This window comes from Bos javanicus, chromosome 3 (genome assembly GCF_032452875.1).
Source record: "Bos javanicus breed banteng chromosome 3, ARS-OSU_banteng_1.0, whole genome shotgun sequence".
Lineage (NCBI taxonomy): Eukaryota > Metazoa > Chordata > Mammalia > Artiodactyla > Bovidae > Bos > Bos javanicus.
In genome coordinates, this window is record NC_083870.1 from 104,728,882 (window position 1) to 104,756,034 (window position 27,153).

At 46.0% G+C, this 27,153-nt stretch overlaps 1 protein-coding gene across 5 annotated transcripts in view; it reads left to right on the forward strand.

The window, feature by feature from the left end:
* HIVEP3 (HIVEP zinc finger 3) overlaps positions 1 to 27,153 on the forward strand; it is a 564,242-nt gene that overhangs the window by 369,757 nt on the left and 167,332 nt on the right. For all 5 annotated transcript variants that reach the window (XM_061412315.1, XM_061412313.1, XM_061412317.1 and 2 more), the window contains one exon: positions 13,650 to 13,730. The gene's annotated coding sequence lies outside the window, so the exon portion shown is untranslated. The remainder of the gene's footprint in view (positions 1 to 13,649; positions 13,731 to 27,153) is intronic.

Below are 27,153 nucleotides of genomic sequence, written 5' to 3' on the forward strand. Positions count from 1 at the left end.
TGCAGCAGGGACCAGAGAAACTGCCAACGTGGGCTGTCAAGGGGACGTCCAGGCACTGCCACTTACCAGCCAGGTGACCTTTGGTAAGCTGGCCTTCAGCTCCCTTTTCTATAAAATGGGACGAATGATAGCAACTGCCAGATGGGGCCCTCTTTGGGGATTTGATAAAGTGATCCCTGCAAAATGCTCAGATGGGCACCTGGCAGGGAGCACGTGCTTTACAACCACTGCTGACACTGCCGTCTCACCACCCTTCTGAGCAGTCTCAGCACCGGGCTCGTGGGGCTGCAGCTGGGAGCTGAGCCAAGGCTGAGAAGTAAGGTGTGTTGGGTCTTGGGAGCAAGGCGAGGCCAGTTTCAGAAATAGAGCACAGTGTTAGGGCAGGAAAGTGTGAGCCAGGGTTTCCTTAGATGATACTCACAATGGGGTGGAACAAGGGGTGGGACTAAGCTTTCAGGTGTTTCAGGGGACCCAGCTGTTGGAGGAGGAGAGATGAGGGGGAGGAGTCAGCCTTCACTCCAGGCTGAGGTAGGGGCCATTCCATCTGGCTCTGAAGAGTTAATTTACCATTTCACACGTGCTTGTCCTTTTGAAGCTGAACCATGGAACATGCAAGCTGGCAATGTCATTGACCACCCAGGGTCACACAGCAGGTTAAGAGCATGCCCATGTTCTCTGTGCTTCTGTTTCCCCTTTGGCACTCCAGATGACCTTTTTAGGATCTTTGCAGCCAGGAAAATGGCCCCTAAAGACTTTCTGTGGTTTGTTCAGTGCTGGGTCAGGGTGGTGGGAGCTCTGAAGACATAGATGAGGATGCAACGGGAGGAAGCACCTGATCCCTGGCTGATGCATGAAGAACAGGATGGCGGGAAGAGCGTGGTCCATCTGCTGGGCCTTCAGACCAGAACAGGGTTGGCTCTCCAAGGCACGAGGTTGCTTACATACTGGCAGAAGCAGAGTGGCATAAGCTAGAAGTCTCACCGGGGATCTCCCAGCTCCTGATGGAAGTTGCTTCCTGAACTCAGCCTCTGTTAGTCCCTGCCTCCCCTGCTTCTCTTAGGCGCCATCCATCCAAGCTGCCAGTCCAATGCCTGAGCCAAAGCCAGTAGGGGTACCCAGGGGGCTGGCCTGGAATTGGCATGGTTGCCCTGAGCTCTGCATCTGGCATTCCTGGGGGTGGAGGTGGTGAAAGGGGAGTATTTACGGAGTTTCAGCCTCCACTAAACTCTGCCCTGCTGGTGACTCTATATAACTGGGTGTGTTTCTTTCTGCCTCTGCTTCCCTGTCTTAACCTTCAATTCCCTGAAAGGGTCAAAGACCCATTTGAACTTCATACCATGAGACTCTGGCTAGTTCTTACTATTCCATCCAAACCATACGTTGAGTTGGATCTTATTCATTATGCCCTCAAGCTTCTGGCTGGGTTCTTGCCCCAAACAAAGAAGATGGCCAGGAAATGGCACTGTCATTCTTCTAACTTCAGAGACTGTCACTGCCAGAGGCTACCCATACTTACCCATAAGTGGCCCCCCTTGGACCTACCCACCCTCTGGATACTCCCTTCCCCAGGCTTCCTCCTGCCACTGGCCCTTGATGGTACAACCCCAGCCCTCTGGTAGGTACATGCTCTCAGATATGAAGTTCTAGCTGGGTACAAGGATGCTGTGGGCTGCAGATAACAGAAACCCAACTGCAGGTGGCTACCAGGGAAGCCCCAGCTTAATACAATGGAGTATTACTCAGCCATTAAAAAGAATACATTTGAATCAATTCTAATGAGATGGATGAAACTGGAACCTATTATACAGAGTGAAGTAAGCCAGAAAGAAAAACACCAATACAGTATACTAACGCATATATATGGAATTTAGAAAGATGGTAACAATAACCCTCTGTACGAGACAGCAAAAGAGACACTGATGTATAGATCAGTCTTATGGACTCTGTGGGAGAGGGAGAGGGTGGGGAGATTTGGGAGAATGGCATTGAAACATGTATAATATCATGTATGAAACAAGTCTCCAGTCCAGGTTCGATGCACGATACTGGATGCTTGGGGCTGGTGCACTGGGACAACCCAGAGGGAGGCTATGGGGAGGGAGGAGGGATGAGGGTTCAGGATGGGGAACACAGGTATACCTGTGGCGGATTCATTTTGATATTTGGCAAAACTAATACAATTATGTAAAGTTTAAAAATAAAATAAAATTAAAAAAAAAAATAAAAGGGGTTTATTAACTCCAGAAGCCTAGAGATACGGACAGTTCCAGATTTGAATAACCCAGCAGCCCAGTGATGACAAGGGCCCATCCCTTTCCTGCTTTTCCTGCTCTGCCCACCTTCCCACCGACTCAGCATTCTCTCACCCAGGTCATAAGATGGTCCCAGGGGCCATTTGCAGGCACGATGGTGGATGGTGCAGAAGAGAATCATCTTTTCCAAAATCTCTTTCTTATCCCAGAGATCCTTCTTTTAGCTATAAAATGGGAATAAAAGGCCCCATTAGCCAGAATTGAGTCACATGCCTATGCCCGAACCACTCACGAGAAAGTGAAATGAAACTAGCATCACAGAATTGGACTAATGGTCTACCCTGTGGGCATGGGGAGGGGCTGGCCCCACAAAGGAAGGCTTCTGTATTCCACTTGAACTCTTCCTGTTTGCATTGCATCTTCCAGAGCCCCTGGTCGTAGCCCTTTGTAGCCAGGGAAGCCATTTTGGCTTCTTCCTCTCTGCATCTGTTAGGGCTCTTAGGTGTAAGTGACAGAAGCTGACTTTAGACACCTCAAGTGAAAAAGGAGTAAGTTGGAAGGATAATGAGACTTTCACAGAATTTGTAGGAAGGCTGGAGAACCAGGCTCAGAAAAGGATCCAGGGCCCCCTGGAGGAGCAGAAAACAGGAACGAATCACTGGCGGTCCTGTCCTGGCTGCAGAGATGGAAGATTCAGAGGCATGGGAGGAGCAAACAAAATACCTAGCTGAGCCTCACATCATCCCTTGGGCTGCAGGGAGCCTTGCCTACCTGTCCATCAAGAGCAGGAGAACTCATTCCTCCAAAATGAAATCAGTGCTATTGCAGAAGTAGGGAGTGGCCAAAACCCAGCAAATGTCCACAGTAGCCCGTGATGCCTGACCCTAAGCCAAAGCAGAGATGGCATGCTTCATGTCCCTCACGTGGAGTAAAAGCTACATGACCTTAACTGCATGGGGATGGCCACTCAGAGCAGGAGACACATGAGCACCCCGTCACGACAAAGGCAGCCCCCTCTGACGTCACCCTGACAAGCAGAGGATTCTGTCAAGTCATTCTAGAGGCAACCTGAGACACTCACCTGAGGGATGGCTGCTCCTGGCTCCTCCCAGCTGCTCTCCAAATTCTTCTACTCATCAATTACAGGGAACTGGTGACAGCCCCAGAACATCCCTGAGACTTTCCTCAAAACTGCATAATTCAGAAGTCCATGCCCGGGTTAACCAAACTCCAGGAAGGATGGGTTACAGGCTTGGCCAGGTCCCTTGGGCCAAATAGCAAACTATGATGGAGCATCTACTATGGGGCAGGTAAGGCGGTAAGCACTTGGCAGACACTATTTCGTTTAATCCTCCCAACTGTTCTATCATATGGCTACGATTTTCCTTTTCTACAGGTGAGGGAACTGAGGCTTGGGAAGAGTTGATGATTTTCCCATGGGCAAGTCAGTAGCAGAGGAGGATTCAAATCTGATCCAGAGCCCCCTCTTTACCACTTCAATATACTGTCCCACATCCTGTTGCTAACTATGTTTTGTTCTTCAGGTTTCAAACAGAAATGAGATTGTAACCTTGGTTCATATATTTGTCCTCTAGGCTTATCCACCCGCCAAAGACCCTCCTCCTCGCTTGTTAGAGCCTCAGATGGCTCCAGAACTGCCACTCCAGAATGCCGAGTCCTTCCCTACCCAACCCAACACCCGTAACGAAAGCACAGTTATGATGTGTGCTTTTTAACATCCCCAGTGAAACCTCGTCTTTGTGCTCGTAGTTGTGTCTTCTGCAGGACAGGGCTCTGCCTTCTGTGAGCACAGAGCATCCTTTATGCTGCCCTCACCAGTGCCCTCAACCTGGCAAAGGACCACGGGCTGTACAGGTCTCCAAGGGGTGGCGAATGGAGCCATTTGCCAGCTGGGCTCCAAGAACACCTAGAGGTGACACAGAACCCCATTCAGGGGCAGTCTTGGAGAAAGTTGTGAGGGTGACCTAAAACATGCCCTACTCAACTTCTACCAAGGCACCTCATCTTTATCTATTTTACACACTGGTCTTCAATGTAAGTTTTGTTTTCTGAGAAAAAAATTCTCTGCAGAAAGTGTATGCATTTATTGGATCCATTAATGCTATTCCCCACAAGATTCCACAAGTTCTTCCTTGAGCTATAAACTCCTATATCACCCTGGCCACTAGAATTGTCTTAGCTTAGCATTTTCTCTTTGACATCATTTGAAGGTCAATACTTGAAGAATAGTCATATATGCATGGAATACCTCAGTACATTAGTAAAGAATAAAGTTGTGCGCTATTTTTTTTTGATACCCTTGACACAAAGACCCTGTTGACCAAGTCTTTCAGAAATCTGGGCCAGGAGGATTGTATTTCTGTAGTTCTCTGGCTCCTTCTTAACCACTGATGATAAAACCCATCTTGTTTCACTCCTTACCTTGGCTACTAGGATGCCCAGAGCTGAGATGTTCAACTATGCATCTCTCTTTTTAAAAGGTGATTTTTCCATCGTATGATACTTGTGTGTTTCCTAAGAATTAGAAAGTAAAGACAAGTACAAGGAAATAAAAAGCATAAATCACTTACTGTGTTTCTATCCCCCCAAAACTGTTAATAATTTCATCTATTTTTCTGAGTTTTTTATGTTCAGTTTTCATGTGGTTTTGTTATATAGGGTTCTTTTTACATAGGCAAAATCATCCTGTATATGAAACTCTGTAGGTTGCTTTTATCAACCTGAAATTGAAAGATAATCATGTTTTTAAAGGATGCAGAATATTTCATCAAGTAGGTCAGTCAGTCAGTCAGTTCAGTTGCTCAGTATTGTCCAGCTCTTTATGACCCCATGGACTGCAGCACACCAGGCTTCCCTGTCCATCACCAACTCTTGGAGCTTGCTCAAACTCATGTCCATCGAGTCGGTGATGCCATCCAACCATCTCAGCCTCTGTTGTCCTCTTCTCTTCCTGTCTTCAATCTTTCCCAGCATCAGGCTCTTTTCCAATGAGTCAGTTCTTTGCATCAGGTGGCCCACATAATGGAGCTTCAGCTTTAGCGTCAGTCCTTCCAATGAATATTCAGGACTGATTTTCTTTAAGATTGACTGGTTTGCTCTCCTAGCAGTCCAAGGGACTCTCAAGAGTCTTCTCCAACACCACAGTTCAAAAGCATACGTTCTTCAGCATTCAGCTTTATAGTCCAACTCTCACATCCATACATGACTACTGGAAAAACCATAGCTTTGACTAATGGACCTTTATTGGCAAAGTAACATTTCTGCTTTTTAATATGCTGTCTAGGCTGATCATAGCTTTTCTTCCAAAGAGCAAGCATCTTTTAATTTCATGGCTGCAGTCACCACATGCAGTGATTTTGAAGCCCAAGAAAATAAAGTCTCTCACTATTTCCATTGTTACCCCATCTATTTGTCATGAATTGATGCGATGGGATGCATTGATCTTAGTGTTTTGAATGTTGAGATTTAAGCAAGCTTTTTCACTCTCCTCTTTCACTTTCCAAGAGGCTCTTTAGTTCTTCTTTGCTTTCTGCCGTAAGGGTGGTATCATCTGCATATCTGAGGTTATTGATATTTCTCCCATCAATCTTGATTCCAGCTTGTGCTTCATCCAGCCCAACATTTTACATGATGTACTCTGCATATAAGTTAAATAAGCAGGGTGACAGTATACAGCCTCGATGTACTCCTTTTCCAATCTAGAACCAGTCCATTGTTCCTTCTCTGGTTCTAACGGTTGCTTCTTGACCCGCATACAGATTTCTCAGGTGGCAGGTAAGGTGGTCTGGCATTCCCATCTCTTTAAGAATTTTCCACAGTTTGCTGTGATCCACACAATCAAAGGCTTTGGCATAGTCAATAAAGCAGAAATAGATGTTTTTCTGGAACTCTCTTGCTTTTTCAATGATCCGGCAGATGTTGGCAATTTGATCTCTGGTTCCTCTGCCTTTTCTAAATCCAGCTTGAACATCTGGAAATTCTTAGTTCATGTACTATTGAAGCCTAGCTTGGAGAATTTTGAGCATTATTTTGCTAGAGTGTGAGATGAGTGCAATTGTGTGATAGTCTGAACATTCTTTGGTATTGCCTCTCTTTGGGATTGGAATGAAAACTGATCTTTTCCAGTCCTGTGGCAACTGCTGAGTTTTCCAAATTTGCTGGCATATTGAGTGCAGCACTTTCACAGCATCATCTTTTAGGATTTTAAATAGCTCAGCTGGAATTCCATCACCTCCACTAGCTTTGTTCATTGTGATGCTTCCTAAGGCCCACTTCCCTTTGTATTCCAGGATGTCTGGCTCTAGGTGAATGATCACACCATCGTGGTTATCTGGGTTTGAAGATCTTATTTGGATAGTTCTTCTGTATATTCTTGCCACCTTTTCTTAATATCTTCTGCTTCTGTTAGGTCCATACCATTTCTGTCCTTTATTGTGCCCATCTTTGCATGACATGTTCCCTTGGTATCTCTAATTTTCTTGAAGAAATCTCTGGTCTTTCCCATTCTGTTATTTTCCTCTATTTCTTTGCATTGATCACTGAGAAAGGCTTTCTCCTTGCTATGGAGCTCTGCATTCAAATGGGTGTATCTTTCCCTTTCTGCTTTGCCTTTAGCTTCTCTTCTTTTCTCAGTTCTTTTTAAGGCATCCTCAGACCACCATTTTGGTGTTTTGTATTTCTCTTTCTTGGGGATGGTCTTGATCACTGCCTTGTGTACACTGTCATGAACCTCCATCCATAGTTCATCAGGCACTCTGTCTATCAGATCTAGTCCCTTGAATCTATTTGTCACTTCCACTGTATAATCGTAAGGGATTTGATTTAGGTCATATCTGTATGGTCTAGTGATTTCCCCTACTTTCTTCAGTTTAAGTCTGAATTTGGGAATAAGGAGTTCATGATCTGAGCCACAGTCCGCTCCCGGTCTTGTTTTTGCTGACTGTATAGAGCTTCTCCATCTTTGGCTGCAAAGAATATAATCAATCTGAGTTTGGTGTTGACCATCTGGTGATGTCCATATGCAGAGTCTTCTCTTGTGTTGTTGGAAGAGCATGTTTGCTATGACCAGTGCATTCTCTTGGCAAAACTCTGTTAGCCTTTGATTTGCTTTGTTTTGTACTCCAAGGCCAAATTTGCCTGTTACTCCAGGTATTTCTTGACTTCCTACTTTTGTATTCCAGTCCCCTATAATGAAAAACACATCTTTTTGGGGTGTTCTAGAAGGTCTTGTAGGTCTTCATAGAACCGTTCAACTTCAGCTTCTTTGGCATTAGTGGTTGGGGCATAGACTTGGTTTACTGTGATATTGAATGGTTTCCCTTGGAAACAAACAGAGATCACTCTGTCGTTTTTGAGATTGCATCCAAGTACTGCATTTTGGACTCTTTTGTTGACTATGAGGGCTACTTCATTTCTTCTAAGGGATTCTTGCCCATGGTTATAGATATAATGGTCATCTGAGTTAGATTCACCCATTCCAGTCCATTTTAGTTCACTGATTCCTAAAATGTCGATGTTCACTCTTGCCATCTCCTGTTTGACTACTTCTAATTTCCCTTGAATCGTGAACCTAAGATTCCAGGTTCCTATGTAATTTTGCTCTTTATAGCGTCAGACTTTACTTCCATCACCAGTCACATCCACAAATGGGTGTTGTTTTTGCTTTGGCTCCATCTCTTCATTCTTTCTGGAGTTATTTCTCCACTGATCTCCCATGGCATACTGGGCACCTACCCACCTGGGGAGTTCATCTTTCAGTATCCTATCTTTTTGCTTTTTCATACTGTTCATGGGGTTCTCAAGGCAAGAATACTGAAGTGGTTTACCATTCTCTTCTCCAGTGGACCACGTTTTGTCATAACTCTCCACCATGGCCATCTTGGGTGGGCCTACGCAGCATGGCTCATAGTTTCATTGAGTTAGACAAGGCTGTGGTCCACGTTGCCTGCTTCTGTTAGGTCCATACTATTTTCGTCCTTTATTGTGCCCATCTTTGCATGAAATTGTTTCCTTGGTATCGCTAATCTTCTTGAATAGATCTCTAGTCGTTCCCATTCTATTGTTTTCCTCTATTTCTTTGCATTGTCACTTAGGAAGGCTTTCTTATCTCTCCTAGCTCTTCTTTGAAACACTGCATTCAGATGGATATATCTTTCCTTTTCTCCTTTTCCTTTCATTTCTCTTCTTTTCTCAGCTATTTTTAGGGCCTCCTAATACAACTATTTTGCCTTTTTGCATTTCTTCTTGGGGATTGTTTTGATCGCCACCTCCTGTACAATGTCATGAACCTCTGTCCACAGTTCTTCAGGCACTCTATCAGATCTAATCCCTTGAATCTATTTGTCACTTCAAGTAGATCAGGGGTCAGCAAACTTGTTTTATAAAGGGCCAGATAGTAAATAATTTAGTCTTTTGGGCTTATACTGTTTATGTCCCACTGCATCATGAATACTTTTTATTTCTTATTTACTGTAGTCAAACTCCAAATGGTTTTATTTTATTATTTCTAAAAAAAAAATCTACAAAAAGAGAAATAAAGAATAGCAAATAAACAAGCAAAAACTTTTTTAGAACCTGTCAATACAATTTTATTCAAAGACAAAAAATATATTGACTTCTGTTAAGTCACTGTGGTTTTAGAAAATTAAAAATACAGTTTCAGTATGATACCATAATACCATCTATGAATGTTTTTTTTAAAAGAGAGGGAGTTTGGATCCAGTGTACAGTACCGGGTGGGCCTTCAAAACAGAACTGATGATGAATGAATGGGTGGAACTGTGAAGTCATACAGCTCCAGCTTCATCACTTGTTAGTTATATGGCCTTGGACAGAGCACCTCCCTCCCCACAGTGCTTCAGCGTCTTTCTCTGCAAAACAGGTTCACTGAATAAGGATATTTACCTAGTGCTCACAGATGAGAAAAGGGAGGCATGGGTGATTGACTAGTTTGTTCAGGGTCTTATAGCTGGTCCATGGAGACCTCCAGGTGCCCACCTGCAGGCTTGCTGTGAGGATTACATGAAATCAAGATTGTAAAATTTCTGGCTCAACAAATGCCCATTCCTTCCCATAAGCAGGCCAACTGGTGAGTCTGGGGGTCTTGAACAGGGAAACTGAGCACAGCAGGGTCTGCACCCCCATAGGGACTGGGACACAGTGACTGTGAGATACTTGCACTGGTGCTTGGGAGGGGCGCCCCAGGTGGATTCTTTGGAGACCACCTTTCCCAGGGGACCGTTTCCCAAGGAGCCATGTCACCTCCATGGAGCCCAATCTGCGCTGGGACCAAATAGAGAATTTGCCTTTTCTCAGCAGCCTTTTGGCCAAGGGTGCAGCTAGCCTTAGCAGAGGAATGCAAAGCCCACATGAGGGAGAGCATGGTAAGAACAGCACTTGGCATAGGATGAACTGGCCCATGGGACGAGTTCATCATGGTCAGCTGCTGTTGACTTTATTGGGCTCATCTTCAGTATTTCTATGAGCCAGGGCTGGGTATAGGAGGCTTTACCTCCTCCATAGGATATCTGATCAACCCAACTTTCCATCAAGGTAGGTATCCCCATTTTATAGATAAGGAAACTGAGGCGATATTAGGAAGTGAGTACACAACCAGTAGTAACAGAGTGAGTGAGGATTTGAATTTCAATATCTGACTCTAAAGCCCATATTCTTAACTATTATTAGTCATATTTACTGCTCTTCATAAGAGATTCCCTGGTGGTGCAGTGGTAAAGAACCCACCTGCCAATGAGTCTCCAGTTCAACCCCTGGGTCGGAAAGATCCCCTGGAGGAGGAAATGGCAACCCACTCCAGTACTCTTGCCTGAAAAATCCCATGGACAGAGGAGCCTGGTGGCCTACAGTCCATGGGGTCGCAAAGAGTTGGACACGACTGAGCAGCTGAGTGCACAGCACATACACAGCCTGACATGCATTGGACATAAAACCTCTTGAACCAATCTCCTTCCTCCTGGTTTCATCTGACCTAGGAACTCGGGGACCCTAGGTTCTCTGAGACCGGAACTCCAGCTCCCTTTGTGACTGACTTATCCATCCTGGAGGCACAGCTACCGACCTCTTTCCAGGGAGTATTTCATGCATTAACCCATCCAATAAATGTTTTTTAGGGATCTTCTCTGTGCCAGGCCTTGTTTGAGGTGCAGAGCATGCATCACAAATAATAATGATTACAGGACTTTCCTGGTGATACAGTAGTTAAGAATCCACCTGCCAATGCAGGAGACATGGGTTCGATCCTTGGTCTGGAAAGATTCTATATGCTGTGAGGCAGCTAAGCCCACATGCAAAAACTACTGAAGCCCACACTCCTAGAGCCTGTGTCCTGCAAGAAGAGAAGCCACTGCAATGAGAAGCCTACGCACTGCAGCTAGAGAGGAGCCCCCACTCACCACAACCAGAGAAAGCTCATACACAGCAACAAAGGCTCAGTGCCGTCATAAATAAATAACTAAATAATTTAAAATATTAAGATATAAATCTGTATAACATAAAAAGTATTAAAAAAATAATAATGATTACAACTAACCCTTTCTATGTACCAGGTACTGTTCTAGATACTGCACATAAATTAGTCCATTTAACTGTTACAGTCCCGCAGGTAGCTGGAATGAGTTTTCCTTATGGATGAAGAAATCAAGGCCCAGAGAGCTTAAGTGCTCTGTCCAGAGCTCTGTCCAGTGCTCTGTCCATTAGCTCTGTCCACAGCTAATGAATGTCAGAGTCAGGATTTGAACCCATACCATCTGGGGTCAGCACCCATACATTTAATTGCCCTATACTGTTGTGGCTCTCATAGTCCCTGATTCACGGAACTTCTCATCTTTCTTTTCCAACAGGCATGTTAAAATAGCACCAAAATAACTTAATTCAGTTTCGTTTGCTGAGAAGCAAAGTGGGCAGTGAGAATGAGCGATTCCAGATTTGTAAAGTGCTTGACATCATGGGGCCAGTGGGAAGGAATCAATGTCATGAATGGGACCCTGGTCTACTTTCCACTATGTCCTTGACGGTTATGTGCCCTTTGGCAAGTCTCATCACCTCTCTGAGTCTCCAGTTCTTTATTTACAAAATGGATTGTTCATACCTGTTCTAACTGCCTCCAAGCATTTCTGTGAAGACCAACTGGTGTGCCAGATGGAAGTAAGATTTAAAATAGGGGGGAAAGACACTGGGCAAGGATTTGTTATTGAACCAAATGAGATTTTGGTCAGCTTGATGAATGAATGGATGGCTGAAGGTCTTAGCAGACCTGCAGATCGGCTCCCCAGGTAACAAATGGCTCCCTTCAGGAGATCTGTTGGAAGTCTTCAGAGTCTCATCAGGGCTCTGTCCTCCTCTCTCCTTGACCATGTTCCATGCTCCTGGCCCTTGAGTTATTTTGCATCTGATTTTGTGTAAGCCTCCAAGACTGTTTTAGCAAACATTCATTAATGTCTGTTGGGAGAAAAGTCTTGTGCTAGACTCTGTGGGGAGACTGAGATGAATTTGGCATGGTCTCTGCTTGCAGGGGCTCAGAGGCTAGGAGGAGAAGTGTAATAATAACAGTAATAATGACCAGCAATTATTAAGCATTTACCAAATCCCAGATATTATGTTGAGTTTTTATACGCATTTACATTGCGGCAATTCCATGAGTTACTAAAACTTGTCCCATTTTTACATGCAGAAACAGATTTAGACAGGTTAAGTACCTTACTCAGTTTCACACAGCTCTGAAATTATAGAGCAGCACATGACTTTGAGAAAGAAAATGTGCATACACATCTCTCTATTATAAGGTGGAGACTACAGAGTATCCTGCTGGAGGGGCAAGGACAGGCCTCTTGGGGCTCAGCAAGAGACGGAAAGGATGATGTGATGGTGGTGGTGGTGGTCTGACAATGAGGATGTTCACAACGATGGTGGTGATAATAAAGGCAATGATGATGATGAGGGTGATGGTCGATGATGATGCTAATCCTCTGGTGCCCATCTGTTGAGCTTCTGCTTTATGCCAGGCCCTGACCTGGGTGCTTTCTATCTCATTTCATCCTATTATGACTTTCCAGGGTCAGAGTGATCATCTCCACTTTACTCATAAGGACTTTGGGCTAGAGACATGCCACGTGGCCTGCGAGGGCTCGCATCCAGTCTGTACTGGGTTGGAGCTTAAGGACCCCACCATGCAGAGCCACTGCTCTTTCTCCTACCTGGACCCCTAACCTGTCGCCCCAGAGCCAGGCATCCCAGAGATGCCCCTTAAATACCCATTGAACAAATATTGAATGAATGGATCTCCCAGGGGTCAAAGCATGGTTAAACATGGAAGACAGAAATAACATGTGTCAAGTGTGGATAACCGTTATTTAACTAGTAGTGGTGCTGTGATCACTAAAAAACAAGTTAATTGCAAGGCGTAATGTTCTTGTAGGGCTTTCCAGGTGGCGCCAGTGGTAAAAACCCACCTGCCAATGCAGGAGACGTAAGAGATGCAGGTTCGATCCCTGGGTTGGGAAGATCCCCTGGAGGATGACATGGCAACCCACTCCAATATTCTTGCCTGGAGAATCCCATGGACAGAGAAGCCTGGCAGGCTACAGTCCATAGGGTCTCAAAGAGTCGGGCACGACTGGAACAACTTAGCACATTCCTGTAGCTTTTGTATTTTTTTTTTCAAAGAAGAGATACTAAGGGCACCGTGAAGGGGTGGGGAGTTTTGAGGAATACTTTCACCTGAAAAGGAGTCCTCATGCTAAAATTGATGGGAAGCATCCTGTGGTCCTGCATGAAGTATAAGGGCTTTGCCCAATGTCTAGCACAGGATCACTCGGAGAGGGGAGCCCACCAGGCTGGGGATTGGGAGCTGTAGCATTTGCACTGGGTGTACAAGTGACTTACGAGACCTGAGCTGTCCCTTTCCATGACTGCTTCCATGAGACCTCACAGCAGCAGTAAGAGATTCCCCAAGTGGCTAGGGAATGCTGGCATGAATGAATGGATAATGGAAGAAAGAATGAATGAGTTACAACGATTGGTGCTCTGGGAGCCCGTGAGGGGAGGTTTTTCTCAAGGAGTGCTTGAAAGTGAGAGTTCCTCCACTGGGAAGCAGAAATAGAACACAGAAGCTCCAGCGGGGGCTGTTGACTCCAGACTTTCAGCTCTGGGAGTGGGGTCAGGAGGCTACGATGGCACCCCCAGGGAGTCTGATCTTGACCCTGGGATGACCCTGTTGGAGAAGGGGTGGTGGCCGGAGCTCAGCTGTGAAGCTCTTCTCAGCAAGGCTGTGCTCACCATGTGGGGATGCATTTTTCAAACTCAAGTGCAAGTTGACAGATGGCGGTGGTATAATATTCTCACATTCTCTGCTTCCCACAGGCCTCCCTCCAGCACAGCCCTGCAAGCTCTTAAAAAGCTCTGACATATCTCGACCATGAGACCACGGCTGGCCCTTAGCAGGTAAGCTCCCCATCACTCCCTCCCACCATGGGACGTGGAGCCATTTCAGCACAACCCTAAGACCATGGGCGTGTGTGTGGCCAGGAGGGAGGTGGGGCTGCCTCCAGCCTTGGCAGGAGAATGGAGCCCCGCACTCTACCAAGACTTCAGGAAAACACTGCCAACTGTCCAGAGTCCTGCAGCTGGCATTTCTACCCATGGCAGCATATGGCGCTAGGAACGTGTCCTGGGAGAGGAGCCAGGGAACTGGTTCTGACACCATGTCAGCCTTCACTACTCAGGAAAATCTCAGATGGAACCTGCCTTTCTTTGTTTCTGTTTTTCTGTGTGAATGTGAGGGAATAGGATTCAGTGAATGGGGCAGGCCAGAAGTCAGCTCTTCCAGGCTCTGATCAAGGCCTTGGGCTGGGAGGAGGGACCACGGGCACAGCAGTTGTCTGCCACTGCCCTAGGGCTCACCTCCTATTTGATTGTTCCGTGGACCTCCTGCACGTGGAGCCTGGGTTGGGCTTCGCGTGTGCCCTCTGTGTGCATGTGTGCTTTGGGGGCCAGGACCTGTGTCCCTTCCAGCAAACTGTGCTTGAAGTCAAATTCAAACATGGACAGTCACCAGCCTTGCATGGGCCCTGTCACGGCTGCATAGCACACCATGGTCACTGTAGACTGCAGTGCCCAGATGGGAAGGGCAAAGGTGACCCACACATGCGGAGAGCATGGGCAGGCCCACAGCAGAGTGTGGGTGTGAAGATCAAGCTGGGTGAAAGACTACAAAGGGTGGGAAAGCAGGTTAACCTAAGAGCAGGCCCTTTCTTTGTGTGGGAGTGAGTGCAAGGCCAAAGCTTATTGGCTGATCCACGAGGAAGCCCAGGAGAGCTGCCCAGGAGATGAGACCAGAGGGCATTGAGGCTCAGAGACAAATAAAGCACATCATTGGTCTGAAAAAGCTCCCCGTCTGAAGGAGGAGACAATGTGTAAATAGCCATGATAGAGGAAACCTGTGAAGGCGGGAGGGGTCCATTCTGTCTGGGTTTGGTTGTGGGGGTGGTTCAGGGAGGACCATTGGAGGGCAAAACTTGAACTGGGCTTTGAAGGATGAATAGGAGTTCACCAGGCAAGATAGGAAGAAGGGCCTTCCAGGCTAAGGAGACAACACATGCAAAGGTGGAATAACTGGGATTAGCAGGTGCAGAGAAAGAGTAGGGAGAAGTGAGCCTAGGAGAAACAGTTGGGCCTTTGAATGCCAGATTAAGGAGCTCAGGTTGGTCCCTATATGATTGAGGAAGGAAAGCAGATGGTCAGTCTGGGGTGCCAGGAGAAGACTCTGGGCCCCAGGGAGAGGCTGAGAGCAGCAAGGAGATGCTTGTGTCAGAACCTTGAACATCAGCCATGGGAGGCCCAGCACAGGAACCCCTCATTGAGCTGTCTGTGTCCCACTGGGGCCCTTCAGATCTCCTAGTGAAAAGCAGCCACAAGGCACCCTGGGGGCCTCTCTGGTGGAGGGCTGCTGGACTTGCCATCAGAACCTCTCTTCTCAACCGACCCGGTTCCCCTCCTCCCCTGCCCCTGAAGAACGCTGGGCCGCCTCCCCCCAGACAGCAGCCCTGTAAGAATGCAGTGTTGGGGCTTCCTTGGTGGCCCAATGGTTAAGACTCCCTAATTCCAATCCAAGGGGTGCTGGCTCGATCCCTGGCTGGGGAACTAAGATCCCGCATGCCATGCAATGCGGCCCAAAATATAAAAAGCGAAAATTTTAAAAATGAAAAAAAAGAACTGTTTGTTTAAAAAAAGAATTCAGGGACTTCCCTGGCAGTCCATTGGTCAAGAATCTGCCTTGCAATGCAGGGGACGTGGATTTGATCCCCAGTCTAGGCAGTCAGATCCCACAGGCCGTGGGGCAACCAAGCCCACATCCCACACCTAGAGAGTCCATGTGCCAAAACAAAGAACCCCACGCAGCCAAATAAATGAATAAATATTTAAAAGAAAGGAAGAGAGAAAGAATGCAGTACTGTTCCTAAAGCCCTTCTTCCTCAGCCCTCCCCCCTCCACTACATACCCAGGTGGCTCCCGCCCTAGAGTCGTTTTAGTGTGGCGGGTAACACTCTGCAATTGTGTCGTTTTGCAGTTTCCTCTCTTGGCAGGACTCGAAACGCCTTCACATCTGTTGTCTCCTGGGAGAGACGGAAGAGTAGGCTCTGGGGGCCAGAGCACTGGACTCCAGCCCTGTCTTGTCACTCCCTCGGGGAGCAGTGTAACCGCCTGTGCCTGGGTGTCTTCATCTCCCCCATACCCACCTCCTCGGGTGGTTCCAGAATCAGGGGCCGGAGCTCTGTGAAAGGCCAGCCCGCTGCCCGTCACACGGGACGCTTAACGTTCTGGGCTGCTCCCCCAGCTCCCGTCCCAGTGATGAAGCAGGTGTCCTGGGAAGGCCTGTGGGTTTTCTTGGTTCAAGTGTGGCAGTTCTCACCTGTGCCTTCATGGGCAGTCAGACCAATGGACTAGATTTTCCTTTGAAAATTTAGGTTGGCAGAACTTTCCTGACACCTCCTCTGTTCCAGGCACTGGCAGACACTGGGGGCCCCGACGGGAATAAGATGGTCCCTTCTCCAGAAGGGGTGTGTAAACAAATAACAACACCCTGTAAGAAAGGAAAAGCGCTGTGGGAGAGGGGGTGTGGAAGGATCAGTAGGAGTTCATTAGATCAGGAGGACTGTGAAAGGCAAAGAGTGCGCTCCAGGCAAGGGGACCGGTAGGTAGAAAGGCACCGCCATGGGAAAGATCCCGATTGGTGGAGCATCCGTGTTGGTGTTTAGGATGACCTGCCCTGCAGAGCTCCCCAGCTCCCCAACACAGAGAAGCATTCTAGGAAGCCTGGTACCTGCTCCCTTGTCAGCTCAGGAGGGTCAGATCCAGGGCAGGCTTCACAGTTTGAGGAATATCAGTGAGCTCAGAGATATGGCCAGATGTGCCTCCTCTAGGACCCAGGCAGCGAGGAGCTTCCGAGACTTTTCTTGGTTGGAGTTGAGGGCACGTGTTACCCACCAACTCGACAGTAGCCCTGGAGACACTGTTGCTGTGTTTGTGCCAGGGCCTGGGATGGAGATGAATAAATATGGTCCCTGCACCACATACAGGAATATGAGGATGAACAGTCCTCAAGGCCCATATCACATCACTACTGATGCTCTATGGGGCTGTAGAGGAGGGGCAGCTAGAAGGCAGAAGCAGGGGCCATCATGAGGAGGGAATCTGAAAAATATGCTAATAATAAGAAGAAAAATTATAATGATGAATGATTATTGAGCACTTGCTATGTGCCAGGCACTGCTCTAAGAATATTTTTAAGAGCTAATCCAAGTTTATTTTTATATTAATTTATTTTAATTGGAGGATAATTACTTTACAATACTGTGATGGTTTTTGCCATACATTGACATGAATCAGCCATGGGTGCACATGTCCCCCTATCCTGAGCCCCCCTCCCACCTCCCTCCCCACCCCATCCCTCTGGGTTGTCCCAGAGCACCAGCTTTGAGTGCCCTGCTTCATGCATCGAACTTGCCCTGGTCATTTATTTTACAAATGGTAATCTACACGTTTCAGTGGTGTTCTCTCAAATCATCCCACCCTCGCCTTCTCCCGCAGAGTCCAAAAGTCTGTTCTTTACATCTGTGTCTCCTTTGCTGCCTTGCAATAGAATTGTCGTTACCGAATTTCTAAATTCCATATACATGCATTAATATACAGTATTGGTGTTTCTCTTTCTGACTTACTTCACTCTGTATAATAGGCCCTAAGAATTTTATACAGATTTACACTCTACCTACACAACAGTGCTGTGAGGCAGGTGTCTATCATCCTCTTTTACAGATGAGGAGAACTGATGCAGAGAGGCTGAGTGACTGTCTTGGGCACACACAGCTGGGAAGTGGCCAAGCCAGGCTAAACCTGGGCAGTCTGACCTCAGAGCCCTCACTTGAATGACCTGGTGCAGCCTGAACACTAAGCCTTCTCTAAGAACTCGGCACCGCCAGGGCTGGGACTGTGTCTTGCTCTAATGCATAGCGTCAGTGTTGGTCACTCAGTTGTGTCCGACTCTTTGCCCCATGGGCGGTAGCCCGCCAGCATCCCCTGTCCGTGAAATCCTCCAGGCAAGAATACTGGAGTGGGTTGCCATTTCCAGTAGGCACTCAGCAGGGATGTGTCGAGCCCTGAAAGAGCAGGGGCAGTAGAGACAGGGACAGGCGCTGCAGACAGATGTTGTAGCTGGAGCAAAAGCCTCAGATACCAGCACGTGAAGTGGCTTCAAGGTATTTCCAGAGCTGGAACACTGGAAAGCTGGAGGGGGCCAGTGAAGGAATGCAGAGCTTGAGAGTCAGCTTCCCTGGCTGACTCTTCCTGTTTCGAAGACCTGGCACCTGCCTGCCTTCGCCTGCAAACCTTCCCCCTCCAACTGACCCACATGGAGAAAGGGGGGCACCGTGACTTTGTGTCCCCACACCACTCTGTGCACTTGTTCCTTCAAAGGCTCCCAGGGGCTGGGGCGGCCTGCACCACCCAAAGGTCTCAGGAAAGACGGTCAAACATGTTCCTGTGTGGGATGGCTTACTGAATGCTTGAGGCTTCAGGGAGCTAGTGGTTTTTCTTTTTCTTTTTTTTGCTTTTTAATTTTTATTGGAGGCTAGTTACTTTACAATGTTCTGTTGCTTTCTGCTGTACAGCAAAGTGAATCAACTATATGTATACATATATCCCCTCTTTTGGGACCCTAAATCCTTCCCATTTAGGTCACCACAGAGCACTGAGTAGAGTTCCCTACGCTATACAGTAGGTCCTCATTAGTTATCTATTTTATACATAGCAGTGTATATAGGTCAATGCCAACCCCCCAATTCATCCCGCCCTCCCCCTTTGCCCCCTTGGCATCCATACATTTGTTCTCTACTTCTGTGTCTCTTTTTTTGCTTTGCAAATATGTTTATCTGTGTCATTTTTCTAGATTCCACATAGTTGTGTTAATATACCATATTTATTTTTCTCTTTCTGACTGACTTCACTCTGTATGACAGGCTCTGAGCCCATCCACGTCTTGGCAAATGGCATAATGCTATTCCTTTATATGGCTGAGTAGTATTCCATTGTATATATGGACCACATCTTCCTCTAATGATGGATGTAAAGCTTGTTTCCATGTCCTTACCGGTCAGAATGGCCATCAACAACAAATCTCCAAACCATAAATGCTGGATAGTGTGTGGAGAAAAGGGAACCCTCTTACACTGTTGGTGAGAATGTAGATTGGTTCAGTCACTATGGAGAACAGTGTGGAGATTCTTTTAAAAACTAAAAATATGGAGAAACAGGCATAGAGAATAGACTTACGGACATGGGGAGACTGGAGGAGAGGGAAGAGAGAGGTATGGAAAGAGGAACATGGAAACTTACATTACCATATGTAAAACAGATAGCCAACAGGAATTTGCTGTATGGCTCAGGAAACTCAAACAGGGGCTCTGTATTAATCTAGAAGGGTGGGATGGGGCGGGAGATGGGAAGGAGGTTCAAAAGGGAGGGGATATATATGTATACCTATATTGCTGATTCATGTCGAGGTTTGACAGAAAACAAAAAAATTCTGTAAAGCAATTATCCTTCAATAAAAAAAAAAATTTTTAAGAAAAACTAAAAATAGAGCTACCATATGACCCAGCAATCCTAATCCTGGGAGGAAATCATAATTCCAAAAGACACATGCACCCCAGCATTCATTGCAGCTCTACTTACAATAGGGAGCCAGTGTTTTCCACAGGTCCTTCCCTCCAGCTCCCTGGCCTCTGGATAGGAAAGCAGGGCTGGGACTTTGCTCTGTGACTTCCTAGCTGGGTGCTGTGGGGTGATCAATTCTGTGCCTCAGTTTCTATCTCCATAAAGTGGGAGTAAAAACAACAACAGAATTAAAGTGGGCAAGATTTGGGGAAACTCCTGTCAGAATGAAGATCAGTGAAAAGTAGTTTCTCAGCATCCTGCTTTGCTTCTGGGACCTCAGTTTCTTCCATAAAAGGAAGACTTGGACAATGTTTCTCTTTAATGCCAGTCAGGCTTGATATTCTGGAATTCAAAGCGATGAACATCAGTGGACTAGATATCTAAACACATTTACATACACGTATGTGCCATACGACTGTGTGTGTGTGTGTGTGTTAGTCTCTCAATCGTGTCTGACTCTTTGCCACCCATAGACTGTAGCCCACCAGGTTCCTCTGTCCATGGGATTCTCCAGGCAAGAATACTAGAGTGGGTTTCCATGCCCTTCTCCAGGGTATCTTCCTGACCCAGGGATTGAACCCGGGTCTCCTTCATTACAGGCAGATTCTTTATAGTCTGAGCCACCAGGGAGTTTATATGACTATAAGTGTATACAATTTAATCACTTTTATAAATTTAAGATATATGCAAAATAATATTTAATATAAACATATAATGGATGGCATCTTTGGTTGTGTTTGCCTCTTTTAAAAAAAATTACGTATGTATGTATTTATTTATTTTGGCTGCACTGATTCTTCGCTGCTGTGCGTGGGCTCTCTAGTTGTGAGAAGTGGGGGCTACTCTAGTTGTGAAGCACGGGCTTCTCATTGCTGAGGCTCCTCTTGCTGCAGAGCATGAGCTCCAGGGTGCACAGGCTTCAGTGGTTGCCCTGCATGTGGAGTCTTCCTGGATTGGGGATCAAACCTGTGTCCCCTGCATTGGCAGGTGGGTTCCTAACCACTGGACCACCAGGGTAGTCCAGTTGTGTTTTCTTCTGATTGAAAAATTAGTATGTATTGGTTGAAAATGTTTTGAAAAGTACAGGAAAAGAAAAAAATTTAGCCACTATTCCATATTTGATACTGCCTCTTGGATATTTAGTAATTCCTCTCCCACCTTTTTTTTCCTATGAATGTACACAGATTTAAAAAAAAAAAAAAAAACATGTTTGGGGTTGTACTCTGCATCCTATTTTTCAATTCAAGCCGAGCTGTGGAACCAGGACTCTGGGCAGGACTTCATCCCCATGCCCGAGAGGAAGCAGAGGCCGATGCTGCCACAGCTGTTCTGTGCCCGCTCCCCGGCTCCTGCCCGGGTGGCTGGCTGCAGGCATCTGACCTTCGGATGTTCTGTGTCTCTGGCGGGTGCGCATTTTTACACTAATTTTAGCCTAGCCTCTCAGGCCCACTGGCCTTAGGGGCAGCGCATAATGGATGCCTTATGTAGACAGCTGCCAACGGTGCAGGAGGAAGCGTCCCACCTTAAATGTTCCTCCTAGCCGGCCAGTCTTCTGCTCTCGGAGAACAAGCCGGCTCCCTGTTCCTTCTCTCACCAGGAAGGGGCCGATGTTGACGTTCCCAGCCCAGCAGGCCGGACCTGGCGGGCAGGTGGCCCACCGAACACATGAACGATTGCTTCTCTGGACAGGGCCACGTTTTCACAGGACAGGCTTGAGTTTGAGCTGAAACAGCTGAGAGAGAGACTTCTCAAGAAATGGATGGGTGGTGAGTTTGCAGCAGGGTATCTTAAACATCTGTGGGCATGTAGAGAGAGCCTTCCAGACCCTTGCGTTACTGTTTGACCTTTGTCAAATGTGTGCAAACATACAGTGTCCTCTGACATCCCATTTTGTCCTGATGGCAGCCCTGTGTATGAGGTAAGAGAATTCCCATTTTACAGGCAAAGGAACTGAGGTTGAGATGGGGAAGTAATTTTGCTCAAAGTAATCCAGCATGTCAGCGGCAGGAACTTGACTGTGAACCGTAAGCCCAGGGTTCTTTCCATTCCCAGGCACCATATGGGTCACCGGTTCATCTGGGTTCATATCCATCTGCTCTGTGTTCTCTTAGGTTTGGTATTATTTTTACAAAATGGAGATGCTTTAATTTTCACCTTAAAAACTATACATGTTTATTGAAAATAAAGATCAAGTATAGAGACATATACAAAAATCCGACTTTATTTAAGACATTACCAAAATATAAAATAATATGTAAATATAAAATAATACCACTCTCTAAAGTTTTGTTGGAAAATATAATTGTTTTAATTCAAAATAGGTAATTTATGTTAAGAAATACACACACACACACACACATATATATACATATATATACACACACACACATATATACATACATATACACACACACACACACACCTGGGTGGTGTGTTTCTGAAGCACAAACCTGTTTGTGGGAGGCTTTTGCTTCAAAACATGGGACAGCTCCCTTTGTCCACCAGGTGAAGTCCACATGCCATAGCCTGACATCTGACCTTCACATCTTGGTACCTGCTGAATCGTCTCCCCACTTTCTCACCATCTAGGCTCCCCCAGCACTTAGATATCTCTACCGCAGCACCAAGGTGGGGCTAGAAACTTTCCGCACACTCTGCTTCCTGAGCAGAATGGAGCCACAAAGGAGGAAGCCAGTGGCTTACTCATCTCCACGTCCCTGGGGCCCACATGGGGTCAGACACAGTGCCAAGACAGTTGAATGTATCGATCCCCAGCCCACAGTCCTTCGTAAGAAACTGGAGCTTTGATCCAGGCTTAGAAGTAAGCTGAGACTGGCCCAGCAGCTGCCAGCCCCATAAGGAAGTGGCTGCTTGGCCAGACTCCCAGGAGGGGCCTGCAGGGCCAAGTTGAGAAACGCCAACCCTGGGCAGACTGGGAGGAGGAAAACGGAAGGGCGTCCCCAGATGTGTGCTGGAGACCAGTCCCTTCCCCCATGGCGAACCTTCCACCTCCACCCCAGATCCCCTCCCCAGTCTCAGGGTGACAGCATGGCCAGTGTAACACATCCCCAGCCTGGACACTGGCTCTTAGACTGGAGTTCAGTGCTCTTCAGGCACAGCCCATAGGCATCACTGCTGCTCTGGAGGAAAAAAGTTCTTGAGGGACTATCTTGGCCAGTGAAGGCAGGACCCTCTCTCTCCAACGCCATGTGGGACTCTTCTCTGGGCCCCTTAGCCTCCCAGACTCTGGGCTCTGGACATTGTTGTGGGAGAGGCCAGGCCCTTAGAGTTCCACAGCTTCAGCTCCTGCCAGTCTTGTCAAGTTATTAGATCAGGGCTCCATCTCTCCGAGCCTCAGTTTCTCCATCCACAAAATGGGACTAGTGATACCAACCTTTCAGAAGTTTTGTATCTTCCAGGAAAGTGCAAGCAGGCACTTCATGAATGCCTGTGCTCCTCCTTCTGGAAAGTCCGCAAGGCCTTGAGAGTCTCCCTGAGAAATGCCTAGGCTTCTCGGCAAGGGTGGTAGTCTCTGGGGAGAGGTGCTGGGGCAGGCTGCACTTGGCACATCACCCTAGGAGCCACCACTTCTCTGATTCTGGCGTGGTCTCAGGAATTTAGCCGAAGACAAAGCTTTTGTTTTCTAATGAAAGTCTATGGAAAAGTAGAGTTGTTTTTGTGTTTTTTTTTAATAGAAAATCCACTTCACTTTCAGTTTTCTAGGAATATGTCTTTCCTTCATTTGTTTTTTTTTTTTAAATAATTTTGTTTATTTATATTTGGCTGCATGGGATCTTCATTGTTTTGTGTGGGCTTTTCTCTAGTTGGGGTGAGTGGGGGCTACTCTCTAGTTGCCATGAGCAGGCTTCTCATTATGGGGGCTTCTCTTTGCGGGGGCCTCTCTTTCCGGGGCCCTCTCTTTCCGGGGCCCTCTCTTTCCGGGGGCCTCTCTTTCCGGGGGCTTCTCTTGTTGCAGAGCAAACGCTCTAGATGCACGATAGTTGCAGTGCACAGGCTCAGTAGTTTCGACGTGTGGGCTTAGTTGCTCTCCAGCATATAGAATCTTCCTGGCCCAGGGATCAAACTGGTGTTCCCTGCACTGGCAGGTAGACTCGTATCCACTGCAGCACCAGGGGAGTCCTCATGCACTTACTGATTCATCCAGTTATTCGTCCTGAAAATATCTCCATGGCCTTGGCCGTCTACCAACATATGGTGAGAGGTACACAAACAGACCACGCAGGGACCCTGCCTTCCAAGAGCCCACTGTCTCACTAGTAATTGTCATTCAGGGTAAAAATGTAAGAGTGACATGGGAAGTGTTGGGGGTGAGAGTGACTGCTTCCTGCAGGGTTGGCTGGAACAGAAGGTGGCATCAGAATGAGCCAGCTGGGAAAAGCATAGGGAAAAGACTCCAGTCTCCAAAGATACCAAATTCCAAGAATAAACTTGGGAAGGCATTGTGAATTAGTCTATAAGTTAAATGAAATTCCAATTCCAATTCCAATAAAGTGTTTCCATTAAATGATTATAAAGTATATCTGGAAAGATAAACTTGGAATAATAGCCTAGAAAAAAATCAGTGTTGGTAAAGGAATAGGCTTGTGGATCGGTGGACAAGAACAGAGCACCCAAAAGTAGATGTAAGTGAGCACGGTGTTTAAAATTAGAGACAAAAAGGCAAATGATTCCTAACATACTATAAGACAACAAGTTAGCTATTTTAGGACAAAAATAAAAGAATAAAACTAGATCCAAATCTCAGTCCTTGCACCAAAGTACTTCCAAGCTAAAGAAAAAGCATGAAACCAAAAAGGTATTAGAAGAAAAACAGTGAGGGAATATTTATACCCTGTTGGGATGGAGAATGCCTCCTTAAGTAGAAAACCAAATCCAGAAATCATGAAATAAAATATCAATAATTAAAGACCCATGGGCAAAAAAAAATCCCACAGTAATCGGGGTTAAGCAATAATAATGAACTAAGAAAAGTATGTATGATGGGTGAACACGTGTATGATGGGTAAAGGGTTAGTAGCACTAAGACAGAAGAGCTTATAAATCATGTAAAGACAGATCAGTAGAAAAATGGGCAGAGGATATGGATAAGCAGTTTGCAAAAGACAAAACACAGGGCGTGGCAAGCATATGAAGGGTAGCTACCTGTAGTCAAAGGATGTGCATTAAAGAATCAAGATGCACTTCTGGTTGCCTGTTTCAAAGTGTGAGAATACCTAGGGAAGTGAGGAGTGGGACACAGGGGCACTGGATTGTGCCCCTGTTGGTGGGTTGTGAATTGAATTTAACAATATGTATCAACATTTTCAAATGTGCACAGCCTTCAACTCATCAGCCCCCTTCTAAACAGCTATCCTAAGGAACAGTCCAAAAGTGCCTGGAATCGTGCATATAAGAAGGAAGCAGAGCACAGTGGTTAAGAAAGAGGCATCAGAGGTCGGAGAGACCTGGTTTTAAGCCCTGTGATCCTGTAAAGTTACTTAACTTCTCTAAGCATCAGATCCCTTATCTGTAAAGTGGTTATAATAATAATACCACCTTCATAGGCTTGTTGTGAGATAATATTCAATGAGATAACACTTATAAAAACCATAGATATAATTTATATATGTGTATGTAAATTTATATGTATACTTATTATAAATAAAATTCAATGACATAATACTTATAAAACTCATAGCAGAGTGCTGGGTAAGCACTGAATACCAGAGTGCATACCAGAGTAAGCACTGAATAAATGTTGACTATTTTATTATTACCAATCAGACTGTTTATCATAGTGTTGTTTATAATAGTGAATAATCAGAAGCAATCAGTTCGTCCATCAGTAGGTTAATAAGTAAAAGAATGGCCATGGAAATGCAGCCATCTAGAGACCTGTATGTATTTATGGGTCCAGAAAGCTGCTTTTCACGTAACAGGATATGGTTTTTAAATTTTATCTATTTATTTATTTTTGGCTATACTGGGTGTTCATTGCTGCATGCGGCCCTTCGCTAGTTGCTTCGGGTGGGGGCTACTCTCTGTTGCAGTGCGTGGGCTCCTCACTGGGGTGGCTTCTCTTGTTACGGAGCACAGGCTCTAGAGCACACAGGCTTCAACTGTTGCGGTTTGTGGGCTCACTAGTTGCGTCTCGAGGGCTTAGTTGCCCTGCAGCATGTAGAATCTTCCCAGACCAGGAATCGAACCTGTGTCCCCTGCACTGGCAGGCTGATTCTTAACCACTGGATCACCAGGAACGTCCTGATTACTGTTTTTTTTTTTTTTTAGATTGTCAAAATTATGTGTAAAGTATGGTCCAAATGGTATACATCTGTGTATCTAGAAAAGTTCTGTTGATTCTTGTTATTCACAGTTAAGTTCTATAAAGGTCCACAGACACTGACCCAGTGAGCACTGAACCATCGCTCCTAGGGGAAATATAACATTAGGTGCCTGGGAGCCTCTGGACATTTTTGTCAACCTGTCAATACGTAACCTTGTTTTATGTGTGTTTCTATCAAATACACTTTATTTAATATATATTTTTGAACTCTCTCTCTATATATATAAATATTAAGACATTGAACTCATGGCGAATAGCCCTTGCCTGGAGGAAGCTTATCTAACACACGTGTTGTCTCTGTAAGGCACATCACAGTGAGATCACTGACAAAAAGCACAAAAATGGCACTAAATAGACTGTGAAAGGGACACTTGTTGACATAGGGGAGCAGAAAGAGGCAGTGGCACCTTTTCGACCTCAGCCGGGAACATGCACGTGGTTAGGCTCAAATCGTTTGCTCCGTGTGCGTCTGCAAACACACAAAGGCACTCTGAGTGTCGATTTCGAGATTAAACCACCTTTAGAGAGTCAGTGAGTTTGCAAATGCAGAGTCCTTGAATAATGACAGTCAATTGTATCTAAAAAAGTTAGTCATGTTTTAAGAAAATTTTGATTTATTTATTTGGCTGTGTCAGGTCTTAGGTGCGGCATGTGGGATCTTTTGTTTTGGCACGTGGGAATCTTTTGTTGTGGTGCTCAGGCTTTATCTGGTTGTGGCAAGTGGTTTAGTTGCCCTGAGGAATGTAGATCTTAGTTCCCCTATCAGGGATCAAACCGGAGTCCCCTACATTGGAAGGTGGATCCTCAATCACCGGACCACCAGTCATGTTAATGATAGTTATCTGCGGGTCAGCGTGAAGGATAGTTTCCCTCTTTCTTCCTTGTACTTATAACGCTTCAACTTTCATGGTAGACGTGTGTAAGTAAAATCGGGCAAAGCAGTAAACTTATTTTTATTTTGGAAAGAAAACCTCTTCCCTGATGGCTTTCCATTGTCAAGATAAAAGCCAGATTCGGTAGAATAATAAAAACAGCTAATAGTTTTAGATGTTTCTTACCAGGCACCCCGCAGACTTCTAAGCCCTTTACATATATTAATTCATGTACTTCTCACCAAAAGAGATAGGTACTATTATTATCCTCATTTTAAGGTGAGAAAACTGAGGCAAAGAGAGGCGGGTAACATGCCCAAGGTCAGAGCTAGTGAGAAGCAGAGTTCAGATCAGAACCCAGGCAGTCTGGTTCCAGAATCCACGCTTTCAGCCAAAATTCTGAGCATCTGCTCAGTGCCTAGCCTGGCTCTGGGTTGCATAG